We start from the raw sequence: 12,938 nt of genomic DNA, 5'->3' as shown, positions 1-12,938 counted from the left end.
TATATATATATATATATATATATATATATATATATATATATATATATATATATACCAAATATATATATATATATATATATATACCAAATATATATATATATATACCAAATATATATATATACCAATATATATATATATATATATATATATATATATATATATATATATATATATATATATATATATATATATATATATATATACCAAATATATATATATATATATATAACAAATATATATATATATATATACCAAATATATATATATATATATACCAAATATATATATATATATATATATACCAAATATATATATATAATATATATATATATGTGTGTAGGGAACAGGTTCACAACTAGGAAGTTTCTATAACAGGAAGCTTCTAGATCACGTCTAATAGGCAGAAAGTGCATGCGCAGATCAGCAGACCAAAAGTTAATTGCACACCTGCTAGATAAGCGACCCACCCAGCCCCCCAGCCACCATCCCCCATCCCCCATCTCGCACATTCACACCCCCTCCTTACCTTACACACAAATGCCACTATTTCGGCAGTAAAGAGCGCAGGAGCCATGATGCACACACTTGAGAGGGCCTGGACAATTTCCGGAAACATGTGCACGCACCAAAAGTTTCGTTTCCGGTTGCATGTATAAATGTGATAACGCGGTTTTGTATATTAGCGAATTCGCGAACAATAGTCACCTTACACAACCATTAAGCATATTTAACTTACAAAAAGAAATACAAATACATACATTTGTGGACAACAGAAAACTTTATTTAGACACATGAAGACATTTGAAAAAAAGATTGGAAACATGCTGTTTATTACACAAATACACAGCTCAAACATTTCACATGACACATTTTTGGCACAGTCTCCACAGTATCCCATTGAAGCCACTGATTTGTATTTTTAAAACAAAAACAACCTTTGTACAACATTTAGACCATATACATCGACAAAGAGCCCATAATCAACAGATGCATGTGCAGATTGACAGAACAATACACAATTATGTTAACAGCAATAAATACTTACAGAGAGTCAACACACAACACAGCCAAATCGCACCTCCTTAAATAACAAAGGCCCCCAAATCTTAACTATAAAGCATGTGACACACAATATATTGGACCTCTTCGTAGGTCAAATCTTTCCTGATGTCTGAGTGAGCTATATATAATCAAAGCAAACACACACCCATAATGTTAACTCCCAGCCAAAAATGTAACTGTGTGTGTCCTGTGTGTTTTGGAGCATGCTCAGTTGCCTAAAAAAGGGAAATAGAAATGAGGAGGAGGAGAGAGACCTAAACAGCCCAAATCCATGTATGTATGTATGTAGGTGTGTATATATGTGAATTGATAAAATTCTCTCTTCAAGTTTGCTAGTCATTATTTAGAATGTTTAGATACAGGAATACATACATATATATACAATTACATGAGAGAGCGAGAGAGAGAGAAATATATATTTAGGGAAACAATTGAAACACACCTTTTGGGATTTGGGAAGTGAGATTGTGACGATTGACCAGATATGTAAGCCAACAATCTGACTCATCACTCATGAACATCCCTAATTTTGGCTTGGCAATTATATCAGGCGTTCTTATGGGCGTTTTTGCTGGCGTTTTCACAGGCGTTTTGACATGCATTTTTTGGGCAGGCATTGTTATATGAAATCACCTAAAAAAAAAACAAAAACAGACCACAAACACGTACATGTGAACGTAGCCCGTTTGGGGGCGTTTGAGGGGGATTTGTACAGCTCAAGGATCAACTCCCAAAACAGCCAAAAAATCCAATCCTATTCAGTTCAATGGCCCCTGTTCCCATGTGAGCATTTTGACGGCATGAGCAAAACACCCAACGCTCACTGAGAAATAGCACAATGATTAGGGAGTCTGCCTTCCTGCTGTAGGTTTGTAAGTTCGAATCCAGAAGGAGCCCTCTGTATGGGCAACACTTTGATATCTCCAATCCTCCAAATGTTGACATCATTAATTTTGTTCAGGTTTGAAAAAGGCATGTGTATCAGCAAACTTTTAAGCTAAAGACGTGAACAAAATACAAAAGATGCCACATAAAGTCAATATGTAGCAATATTGTGAGCTAAAGCTATATTTGTTTGTTGGGCATACTTTGCTAATTAGCCAAGTATTAGGGATATATATATATATATATACCTTCAGTTAAATGTGTAGTAATATGGTAACACTTGGCCATACCCATATGGAAGAAAAGGTAGTATTTGCAATATATTTCGAAAAAAATTCTTTTGAAACACATAAAATATTGTCAAAATTGTGACATTTCCTTGATATGTGTGAAATGCTAATAATATTTCTTTGAAATATGTTTTACATCTATTTTTGTTCTATCTGACGACCCGTTCCCCAATGTAATATTTTGTTGGTTTTTTCAGATAATGTGGATGTTCTATATAAACACTGTAGATTTCACTGTTATGATTTCTGAGTTAGCAGGAAAGGTGTATGGAATGTGATGGTGTTTACTAAGGGATCCCTTGTTGGAAGTGTGCATGTTTTTTCAATTCCGCCGGTTTTTGCCATTTTCTATGGGCGAGACAGCGGATTTCCAAGCGGTATTAAAAAAAAAATTTGCCCAAAATCGCGCTGGCGGAATTTTTTGAGCTTATTTGGCGTTGCGCATGCGCACATTCGCGCGTTCGCAGCTCGGGGCTGGAGGAGCTGTTTAACCTTTCTACACTTTCGCAGATATCTCTCTTTCTAAGTCAGTTTTTGACATTTTTTAAAAGCAAGTCATCTCCAAATTGTCTTCCACACCTTCCACAGTGATTTGGGATTTTTGGGGGTACAGGGGGAAATTTGGCAAAACTTTAGTCGAGCTTTTAGCTGGCGTGTTTTTAAGTCGCGCTCTGGCCTTATTGCATCTTAATGAATCTCACACTAGGCGCTATTTTCCGCCCGCCGTTCTTTGAATACCAATTTCAGACTTAAAACTTCGCCGGTTCGCAAAATCCCGCCGAAACGCCAATTCGCCGTACTATGAATCAGGCCCTTGGAGACCAAAATAGAGTCATTTTCACCAAAAACAATTTTTTCAGGTCATTGGTTTAGCAAATACAGTTGTTGCCATATTGAATTTAGGCGTAATCTCCCTTACCGTTTTGTGATGATGAGGATGAGTTATGTATAAATTCCCATTAGAGATTGTAAATATATATATACATGTATGAGATATTGAGTTTGATTTTACATTCAGTTGAGAGATGATTGTCACTTATATGAAGTTGTGTGATTTTAAGTTGGCACTCAGTTCTAGGAACCTGTTTAACTAGTCCATTTAAAATGCATGCCTGAGCTACAAGGGGGCAACTGCTATTTACATGTAAACACATAGATAGTATCATGTTGTAACTACATCTTTGGAAGGCAGACTTTCTGGAGCCAATGCACACAGGAAGGAGTAAATTCCCCTCCCCAACAGAAAGGAGTGGTTAGAAAGAGGCGTAACTATGGGAGGGGGAAATGGTCCTATCCTGAACGAGATACGCCCAGAGGAAGGGACAGAGCATGATAGCAGAACCAATGAGAATTGCCCTATACTAGGCTATGGGAGATGGGTTTATATTAGCCAACGTGAGATAGAGTGACTTCCTGTTTGGCATGGGAAAGCAAGAGGATGCACCACGGGTAATTATGAAGGAGTAAGGGTACAGTGTATATTCTATTTGTGTCGGTCATAGTGTGTGTGTATATGAGTCTATACTCTATGCATTGTATTTGTTCAGTTAAAACTAGGAATATTATACATTTTGTAGTATGTACAATAGTTGGATTGTTGTAAATTACGTAGGCTTTTCAAACCATATACAAATAAATAATCGTTGTGTTAAAGTTTTCATTCACAGTCATAGAACTCTCATTTTTAACCCAAATATTGTCTGAGATAAATTAACTCTCATATTGTTAGGGTAACATAATTGGCAACCATGAAGCATTGAACAGTCTGAAAATATTTAATACAGCAAATTTGTGTAAGGTTATTGAGCTGGGTTTAAACTGAGGCAGTTTCCTGGTAGTCTGAAGGCCACAGCAATTAATCTAGGAAAAACAATGAAAAATTGTTTTAGTGGGTATTAGAAAAGGATACACCACAGAGTTTTGTTTTTTTTTTAAATTCCCATAATTATGGTTATATATATCAGATGAACTTTTGCAGACCGGACACTGTAATTGGGAGGATATATCTTTTGACGGGAAAATTTTGTTTTTATTTTTTGTTTTGTTCTGTGAAAGCTTACCAAGCATCATGTCTTGCGGTGGCTTCATGGATGAAGTTGTTATTTGAAAACCACTGAAAGGGTGTCGTTTTTATTGTTGAGTTTCAAAAATCTCACAATTTCTAGTTTTTGTTTTAAAGACACAAAGGACTAGCTTGATTCAGGCTTTCTCTTGTGTTCTTTTGTTGAAGAAGGTTCAACAAATCTGTGTTCTTAGTTTTAATAGTTTTTTCCTTCAATGGTTTAATATTTTGTTTTTTTTTTTTATTATTTGTCTTTTAATTATCTTGTTTTTGTTTTAAAGACACAAAGGATTAGCTTGTTTCAGGGTTCCTTTTGTGTTCTTTTGTTAAAGAAAGTTCAACAAATCTGTGTTCTTGGTTTTAATAGTTTTTTCTACATTTTTTTTTTAAATTTTGGTGTTTTTTTATTTTTTTTATTTATCTCTTTATTTTGTTTTCAAGGAAAATCATTACATGTACATTGTATTACAAAAAACAAGGTTGGTTCTCTAACAAATCATCATATACTTTAGGCTTTTCTTGTCTCAGAGGACTATTCTACTCCTCTGTAAATTCCAATCTAGACATTTACTATCACTTAACCAATATTATCCCTGGGGCAAGGCAATATCAAGTTAGCAAGTCTCCTTTTTGCTCCTATTCATTTTATCCTTACCTTCCTTCCTTATATTCTTATCTCAATTATTACTTAGGTCCTAAATTCATCTATAATCCCCTTATCTTCTTCACCATATCTTCCCTTTTCCTCCTTTTCCCCTAAAACCCCCTTCCCCCCTCCCCTCCCCCTCCCCTCCCACCCCTCTCATTCCTAACACTCCCCATTCAATCCCATTCTTCCCCTCCAACATACTCCACTATCGTTCCCCATCAACACAGAAACCGGGGAAGAAAAAAAAAAATAGGAACTCCCCCCTTCCCCTCTCCTCCAAGTCTAGCATATAATTTCCTCATTCTGAGGTGGAGACCTTAACATTTGCCTCCCCTCCTCTGAGCTCATAAACAGGTTCCAATTTCTCCATACCATTTTATATTGATCCTGTTTATGTTGTGCCGAAAGCACTAGATCTTCCATTTTATTGATATATTCTAGCTTTCTAACCCAATCAAATACCGCCGGAGCTTGTCTTTTTCTCCAAAGTAAAGGTATACACGCTCTTGCAGCGTTCATCATGTGAGGCAAAACTGTTTTTTCATATTTCCCTACTGGCCACTCCGATATATGCAATAGACAAAAAGCCGCATCTTCCTCAATTTTATACCTTGTTACTTTATGTACTATTTGTCCTATCTCTATCCAATATTTTTTTATCTCCGGGCAGGTCCAAAATATGTGAAACAATGTACCTTCTCCTTCTTCACACCTCCAGCACCTGTCCGATTCCTGCGTGTACCATTTATGTAACTTGTCTGGTGTATTATACCACCTAGTTAGAATCTTGTAATTTCTAGCCATCCTAATCTTGGTTGATTTACAGGTATATTCAACGTTTTATATAGGAAAGATAGGGATCTTTCTATTCCTCCTGTTTTCTCACATAGCTTTTCAAAAGATGTTAAGGGCCTCTCAAATTTTTCCGGGGCTGGTAGAGATTCAAAAAAATGTCGGAGTTGCATAGCTTCCCATAGGCAAAGACCATATGGTCCTTCCTTCTCTATTAACTTAGATATTGGGGGCCACCTCCGCTGATTTATATATGATTTAACATCATCTTGTCCTGTTTCCCTTATTTTTTTAAAATGTTGAATGTTTAATCCAGGTACAAAATCGGATACAGTGGGGATTCTGCTGTGGTAAGACATTGTCTCAGGGACTGCTGGTGACCTATTTTTAGCGTATTTCCTATTAAGGGATGTGTCCTCAGGGTTTTAGGAAGTGTCTTATAACACCAGATCGCTCTTTTTAATGTTACTGATGTCTGCGCTTGCTCTAATTGAACCCATCTTTTTGAATCTACCTGATGCCACCAATCTAATATTCGATTCAAATGAATAGCGTGGTAATATCTGCGTAGGTCAGGCACTGCTAACCCCCCCCATATTTTTTGGTAATGTCAGACTGTTACGGGCTATGCGTGGTTTTTTACCGGCCCATATATATCTACCAAACAATCCATTTATTATTTTAAAGAAGTTATTTGGTATTTTAATTGGGAGAGCCCTCATTATATATAGATATTTTGGTAGGATGTTCATTTTTATTAAATTTGCTCTACCAAACCAAGATTGAAGGCCCCCTCTCCATTGCTCCAATGTTTTTTTTGTTTCTTCCATCAGGGGTATTAAATTTAGTTCATATAACTGGGCCAGATCTGCAGTTATACGAGTTCCTAGATATTTTACGGCCTTATCTACCCATGCGAAAATCGAAATTGCTCTTTAATCTAGCTTTTTTTACGTCTGTTATTCCTATACCTAGCGCTTCAGACTTCCCATAGTTTATTTTGAAATTTGATAGTTCACCATATTGTTTGAATTCTTCTAAAAGTACCGGTGTAGAAATTTCTGGTTCTGTTAATGTGAACAATAAATCGTCCGCATATGCTGCAGTCTTGTATTGTTCTTTCCCTACCTTGATGCCTTTTATATCCGGGTTTAGTCAAATCTTATTCAGAAATTGTTCTAATATTAATGCAAAGAGCAGGGGGGACAATGGGCACCCCTGCCTTGTACCATTTTTAATACTGAAAGGTTCTGATAACGTCCCATTTGCCTTTACCCTTGCTGTTGGATTAGAGTATACTCTAGCTATCCTTTCTCGCATCACTTCCCCCACTCCTATGTGTCTGAGCACCGACTGCATAAAGGCCCACTCGACTCTGTCAAAAGCCTTTTCTGCGTCGGTGCTCAGTATAACACACGGGGTACCCGATTTGGTAGCTATATGTATTAGATTTAGAACTCTAGTGGTACTGTCTCTGGCTTCTCTCGATGCCATGAATCCCATCTGGTCAAGATGTATTATTTTTGCCATTACCTTTGCCAATCTGGTTGCTAGGATTTTTGTATAAATTTTTAAATCCGTATTTAGGAGTGAAATAGGCCTATAGCTGCCGCAGTTCGCTGGGTCTTTTCCCTCCTTTAGTATCAATGTTAAATATGCTAAAAATTCTTAAGGAGGGGCTTACCCGTCATATTTACGTATGTGTCAAAAAGTATGCATATTGTGTCAAAAAAAAAAAAAAAAAAGAAAAGGTATATATGTATTGTGCTCCTCACATTTTGTGTATGTGCTAAACCAAAAAAAAAAAAAAAAAAAAAATTCTTAAGGAGAGGCTTACCCCTCATATTTACGTATGTGTCTAAATATATGCATATTGTGCAAAAAAAAAAAAAAAAAAAAAAACCCTCCAAGGGGAAAGAGAACCACACCACCATTCCATATACCCATCAATTATCTTAAATAGATCTCACTTCCTACTCTCTCCCTCCCCCTCCCCCCTGTAATCCCTAGCTAATTCCCTGGTAATCTTCCCAGCCAATTTGGAACCTCTATAGGTGGAACCTCCAAAAAATCAAAAAGGGCTATTCTATCTTGAAAGTTATGTAACATAAAAAAGCGTCCATCCCTGTTAAATGTTACTGCAAATGGGAAGCCCCATCTATACATGCAGCCTTTACTTTTGGCTAATTCCAAAATAGGTTTCAAGACAGCTCTTCTCTGTAAAGTCCCTTTAGAGATGTCCGAGAACACCTGTATGTCCATCTCCTGCAATTTCCAAACTCTAGATTCCCGAGCTTCTCTCAAAATCTTCTCCTTCTGGGAATAGCAGTGCAGCTTACAAATTACATCTCTAGGTTTTTCCTGATCTTTCTTCCTTGGGCCTGGTATTCTGTGTATCCTATCCAGTTCTATTTTGCCCAGGTAATTCACCCCCAGGATGTTTTTAAATTAGCATATCAACTGATTCTTCCAGCTGTGGACTCTTTAATGATTCTGTTAACCCTCGTATTCTCAGATTATTACGGCGACTTCGATTTTCCATGTCTTCCACCCGTAGCTGTAACTTAGCATCTCTGTCGCCCTGCTGTTCTGACCTCTTCTCCAGAGCTAACAGTCGTTCTTTTATTGAAGCTATTTCTACGTCTTCCTCTCGTAGTCTGGTAGACAATACCTGAATCTCATTTTTAATAAGTTGGATCTCTTTTTTGTGTGTCTCCTCAACTCGCCCCACCAGCAGTTCCATGTCGGCCTTGGTTGGAAGGGAACATATCATTGCCTTAAATTCAGCCATTTGTGCGGCCCATTGGGCATTCAGGGTGGGTATGCTCCCTTCTTTCTGTGTTTTCAGGTTGAACCCCTCATCTCTTTTTTGTAAGGGAGACGTAACCCTAGAATCTGTCATACCACTTGAGTCCCACTCTGTCTGTGTATCTCCTGCCTCCGCCATTGCTATTGTTGGTGTCTGGTTAGTAGATAAAAATTTCCTTATTTCTCCTTCCGATTTTCCTGAGTTTTTTACAGTATTCTTTTTAACCTTCCTCTTTTTTGTGAGGGTCATATTGGCTTTTTTTTTTTTTTTTTTTTTCTTTTTATCTTTTTTTTTATTTTACAAGGTATTGGGCCGCTGATATTGGGTTTACAAGTCTATGAATCTCTCTCCACTTTCTGCGATATCCTTCTAGGTCAAACTTCAGCTGTATATCCTCCACAACTCTATTCCATACACCAAAAGTTATAGCAGGTGATAACAGGTAACTGATGGTAACTATCACAGTCTGAGGAGGTTTTGTCCCCTCTTCCCGCTGATCCCACAAGCAAAGTAGGTAGATATAATCAGTTCAACAATGATACAGCGATTACCTTCTCCTGTTAGATGTTCTCTCTTTAGTGACAGGTTATGCTGCTTTTGCCATTCTCCCTTCCTCCTCTTTCGTTCTCAACTCCACCGACCAGCTACACGTTCCAGCTAGGAGGCGGTGCGGCTCTGTGGCTTCAATACCGCCGCTTCCCACGGCACGGAGCATCCAGCCTCCACCAGCGACACAGGCGAAGGGGCAGGGAACCGAAGCGCTCTGCCGCCTCCGCAGCGTCACGCCGTACAGATCCCCCGCCTCCCTCCTTGCCGTCTCCAAGTGCGGTCTCCAGCCAGCAGCGCCTCCCACCTTCAGAGCCAATCCTGCACCCTACCTCGTGAGTGTCTCGGGAGGGGAGGTACTTCCTGGGACAGCCGGTCCACCGAGGAGACTGACCTCCTCTCCGTGAACCAACGAGCCGCCAAGCGAACCTCCAGTGGAGCCAGGCAGCGGATCCGTGTGGCTCGCCGCTCACATCTCCTCCCAGTCATCCGGTCCCCTGGTGGTCCTTCGGGTAGGTTTCCCAAGCTTGCAGGGAGGGAGTCTCTTGCGAGGTTTACGGAGTGCACCCGCTCATGACCGCTTCATGACGGCCACACCCCTCAAATTTTGGTGTTTTTATTATTTGTCTTTTAATTATTTTGTTTTTGTTTTAGAGACACAAAGGACTAGCTTGATTCAGGCTGCCTCTTGTGTTCTTTTGTTGAAGAAAGTTCAACAAATCTGTGTTCTTGGTTTTAATAGTTTTTTCTACAATTTTTTTAAAATTTTGGTGTTTTTATTATTTGTCTTTTAACTATTTTGTTTTTGTTTTAAAGACACAAAGGACTAGCTTGATTCAGGCTGCCTCTTGTGTTCTTTTGTTGAAGAAAGTTCAACAAATCTGTGTTCTTGGTTTTAATAGTTTTTTCTACAATTTTTTTTAAATTTTGGTGTTTTTATTATTTGTCTTTTAACTATTTTGTTTTTGTTTTAAAGACACAAAGGACTAGCTTGATTCAGGCTGCCTCTTGTGTTCTTTTGTTGAAGAAAGTTCAACAAGTTTTGGTAGGCTTTGTTCATCACTGTGGTCTGTTTACCCTTCTATTGTCTACCTAGAGGCTTGTTTCTGGGGAACTCCCTAGTGTGTAGCTGGCTACGTGCTCTATTGTACGTGACCTATTGTGTTCCGGGTGGAGACTCAGACAAGAGAGGCTATAGATTATTGTGATAATTATCTGTATGTCTCCAAGTTTCTAAAAGTTACATTTTAAGTTTTCAAAGCTGTTTTTCTCGGTTTGGGTTTCTATCTCTTTATTTTTGTTTTTCTCTCTTCTTTCGAATATTATTTTCCTTCTCTCTTTCTTTCTTCTTCTTTCTCCTACTTGCCTTTACTCTAAGTGACTGTATAGTACAGGGGAAAGGTGACTTTATTTTTAGCCTACCAATTGTGCATACTTTCTGGGGGTGATGGCGGCCATGTCCAGTTTAGAAAGTTTTGTAGCAACTTATACTCTTAAACATAAGAGTAATGATTTTGCCTGTGATGTTAAAATTAAAGAATCTCCTTGGGCCTATGTCCAGGAGTTATTTGAAGAACAAGTAAACACCACCAAAAAGAATAAAAAGCTCAAAAGTCTAGCCATAGCAGGCATGTATGCTGCTTGCATGGCCATGAATGCTAAAATACAACAATTGGAAAAGTCAGCTGATAATAACCATATTAAAAATTTAGAAAAGGAAAAAGAGAACACAGCTTTATTTTGTGTTTTTTTTTTGTTCCTTTTACCAACAGAATATATGTGGGTGTGTCTTTACATGTTTTTTAATGAATGTACTGTCGAGACTGATTCAGTACCTCTGCTGGAAGTCTGTTATTAAGAACCTCTCATAGAGGTTGAGTAAGGTGTTATTAATCATTTCTTAGTCTTGTATTTTAGGAACAATACACAAACCAACATCGGTGGACAAGGCAGACATGTCCCAGACATGACAACATTGTTTAGGAATAAAAATAACACAGAGGACCGTATAGCATGTTTTTTTTTATGCGTGCTTTAACCACTTAAGCCCCGGAGGATTTGGCTGCTAAAGGACCAGGGGTTTTTTTGCGATTTTTTACTGCGTGACTTTAACGGACAATTGCGCGGTCGTGCGACGCTGTACCTAAACGAATTTGACGTCCTTTTTTTCCCACAAACAGAGCTTTCTTTTGGTGGTATTTGATCACCTGTGCGATTTTTTGATCACGCGCTATAAACAAAAAAAGAGCGTAAATTTTGCAAAAATAACAATATTTTTCACATTTTTTTATATGAAATTCCCCCAAAAAAAAAGTAAAAATCAAAATTTTTTAACATTTTTCGGCCAATTTGTTTTATGCTACCTATGTTTGGTAAAAAAAATCGCAAAAAGCGTATTTTGATTGGTTTGCGCAAAAGTTATCGCGTTTACTAACAAAGAGAAAGATTTTTGTCATTTTTGGTGTTTTTTTTTTAACGCGTAATGGCGGCGATCTGCGATTTTTTTTTCGGTACTGCGACATTGCGGCGGACAGATCGGACCCTTGACTGACATTTTTGACACTTTTGGGGTTACCAGTGACATTACTGCAGTAATCAGTGCTATACATATGCACTGTTACTACAAAAATGACACTGGCAGGGAAGGGGTTAACTTTATTGGACAGGGAGGGGTTAAGTGTGTCCTAGGGGCGTGCTTTCTACTGTGTAGGGACATTGCTATTGGTGTAAAAGCAAAGATCAACCGTTCTACATAGTAGAACGGTCAGATCTTCACTTTTACACAGGGAGAACTGACAGGCAGCTTGTTTACACAAGCTGCTCTGTCTTTCTCCCTTCACAGGAGCGATCGCAGTGTGACTGGCGGACATCGAGTCCGCCGGTCACACGCACTGACTTGCCTGTGAACGAGCCGCGGCGGGCGCGCGCCTCGGCGGGCGCGCGCCCGCTCGCTATAGGCTCGCAAGTCAGTGACAGGCGAGTGACGTACCGATACGTCACTCTGCCTGGCCGGGGCTGACCGCCGCAGTATATAGTCGTGCGGCGGTCGGCAACCGGTTAAGGAGAAGCCTCTGAATCTGAGTAATTACCGTCAGGCCTACCTACATTCAAAAATATATATATATATATATATTTTTTTGTGTCTCTTTCATAAACCAGAGTTTCTCTCTGTACGTTTTTTTGTTTTTCAAAGCCTGAATTACACAGGGGTTGTTTTGTTTTTTTTCAAAGTCTGACTTACACAGTCATGTTAAAAGAATGCTAATTGATATGGTAATTCCCTACCATACAGGGAGTGTCTTTTTGAATAACTGCAAAGTTTACAAGCATTTTGATTTTTTTTGGTTTTGAACAAACATACCACTTCATTTCTCTGTAAAAAGAGAAAGGTGTAGGGCAAAGGTAATGTTGAGCCAGCACCAAATCTGTACGTTTTTTAATTTTAATTTTTTTAAATTTTTTTATCTTTATTTCTTTTTTTTTAATATCATTTTTTTTATTTTATTTTTTATTTTTACATATTTGTTTATTATTGATTGTATTTTTAATTTTTTATTCTCATTTTTTGGTAACTATTTCTCCTTCTTTCCTTTATCACCTTAATTTGTAGGGTGATTCCATATTTTTGGTTTTTGCTATAAAAAAAAAAAGAGGGGAGTATGGGGAACATTATAGTGAGAACATTGAAATATTGGTATAGCATATTAAAGCTTCCATAGAGCATTGTGTTTATGGGCCAGTTCACAACAGTTGTGTATCCCTTCCACCCTTCCATATACATTTATTGAAGCTCCCTCTTGTCATTTAGCTATTACCAACTATGGCAATAGGAACAATAACACC

This window comes from Pelophylax lessonae (genome assembly GCF_965119305.1).
Source record: "Pelophylax lessonae genome assembly, chromosome: 6".
Taxonomy (NCBI): domain Eukaryota; kingdom Metazoa; phylum Chordata; class Amphibia; order Anura; family Ranidae; genus Pelophylax; species Pelophylax lessonae.
This window is presented reverse-complemented; position numbering follows the sequence as displayed.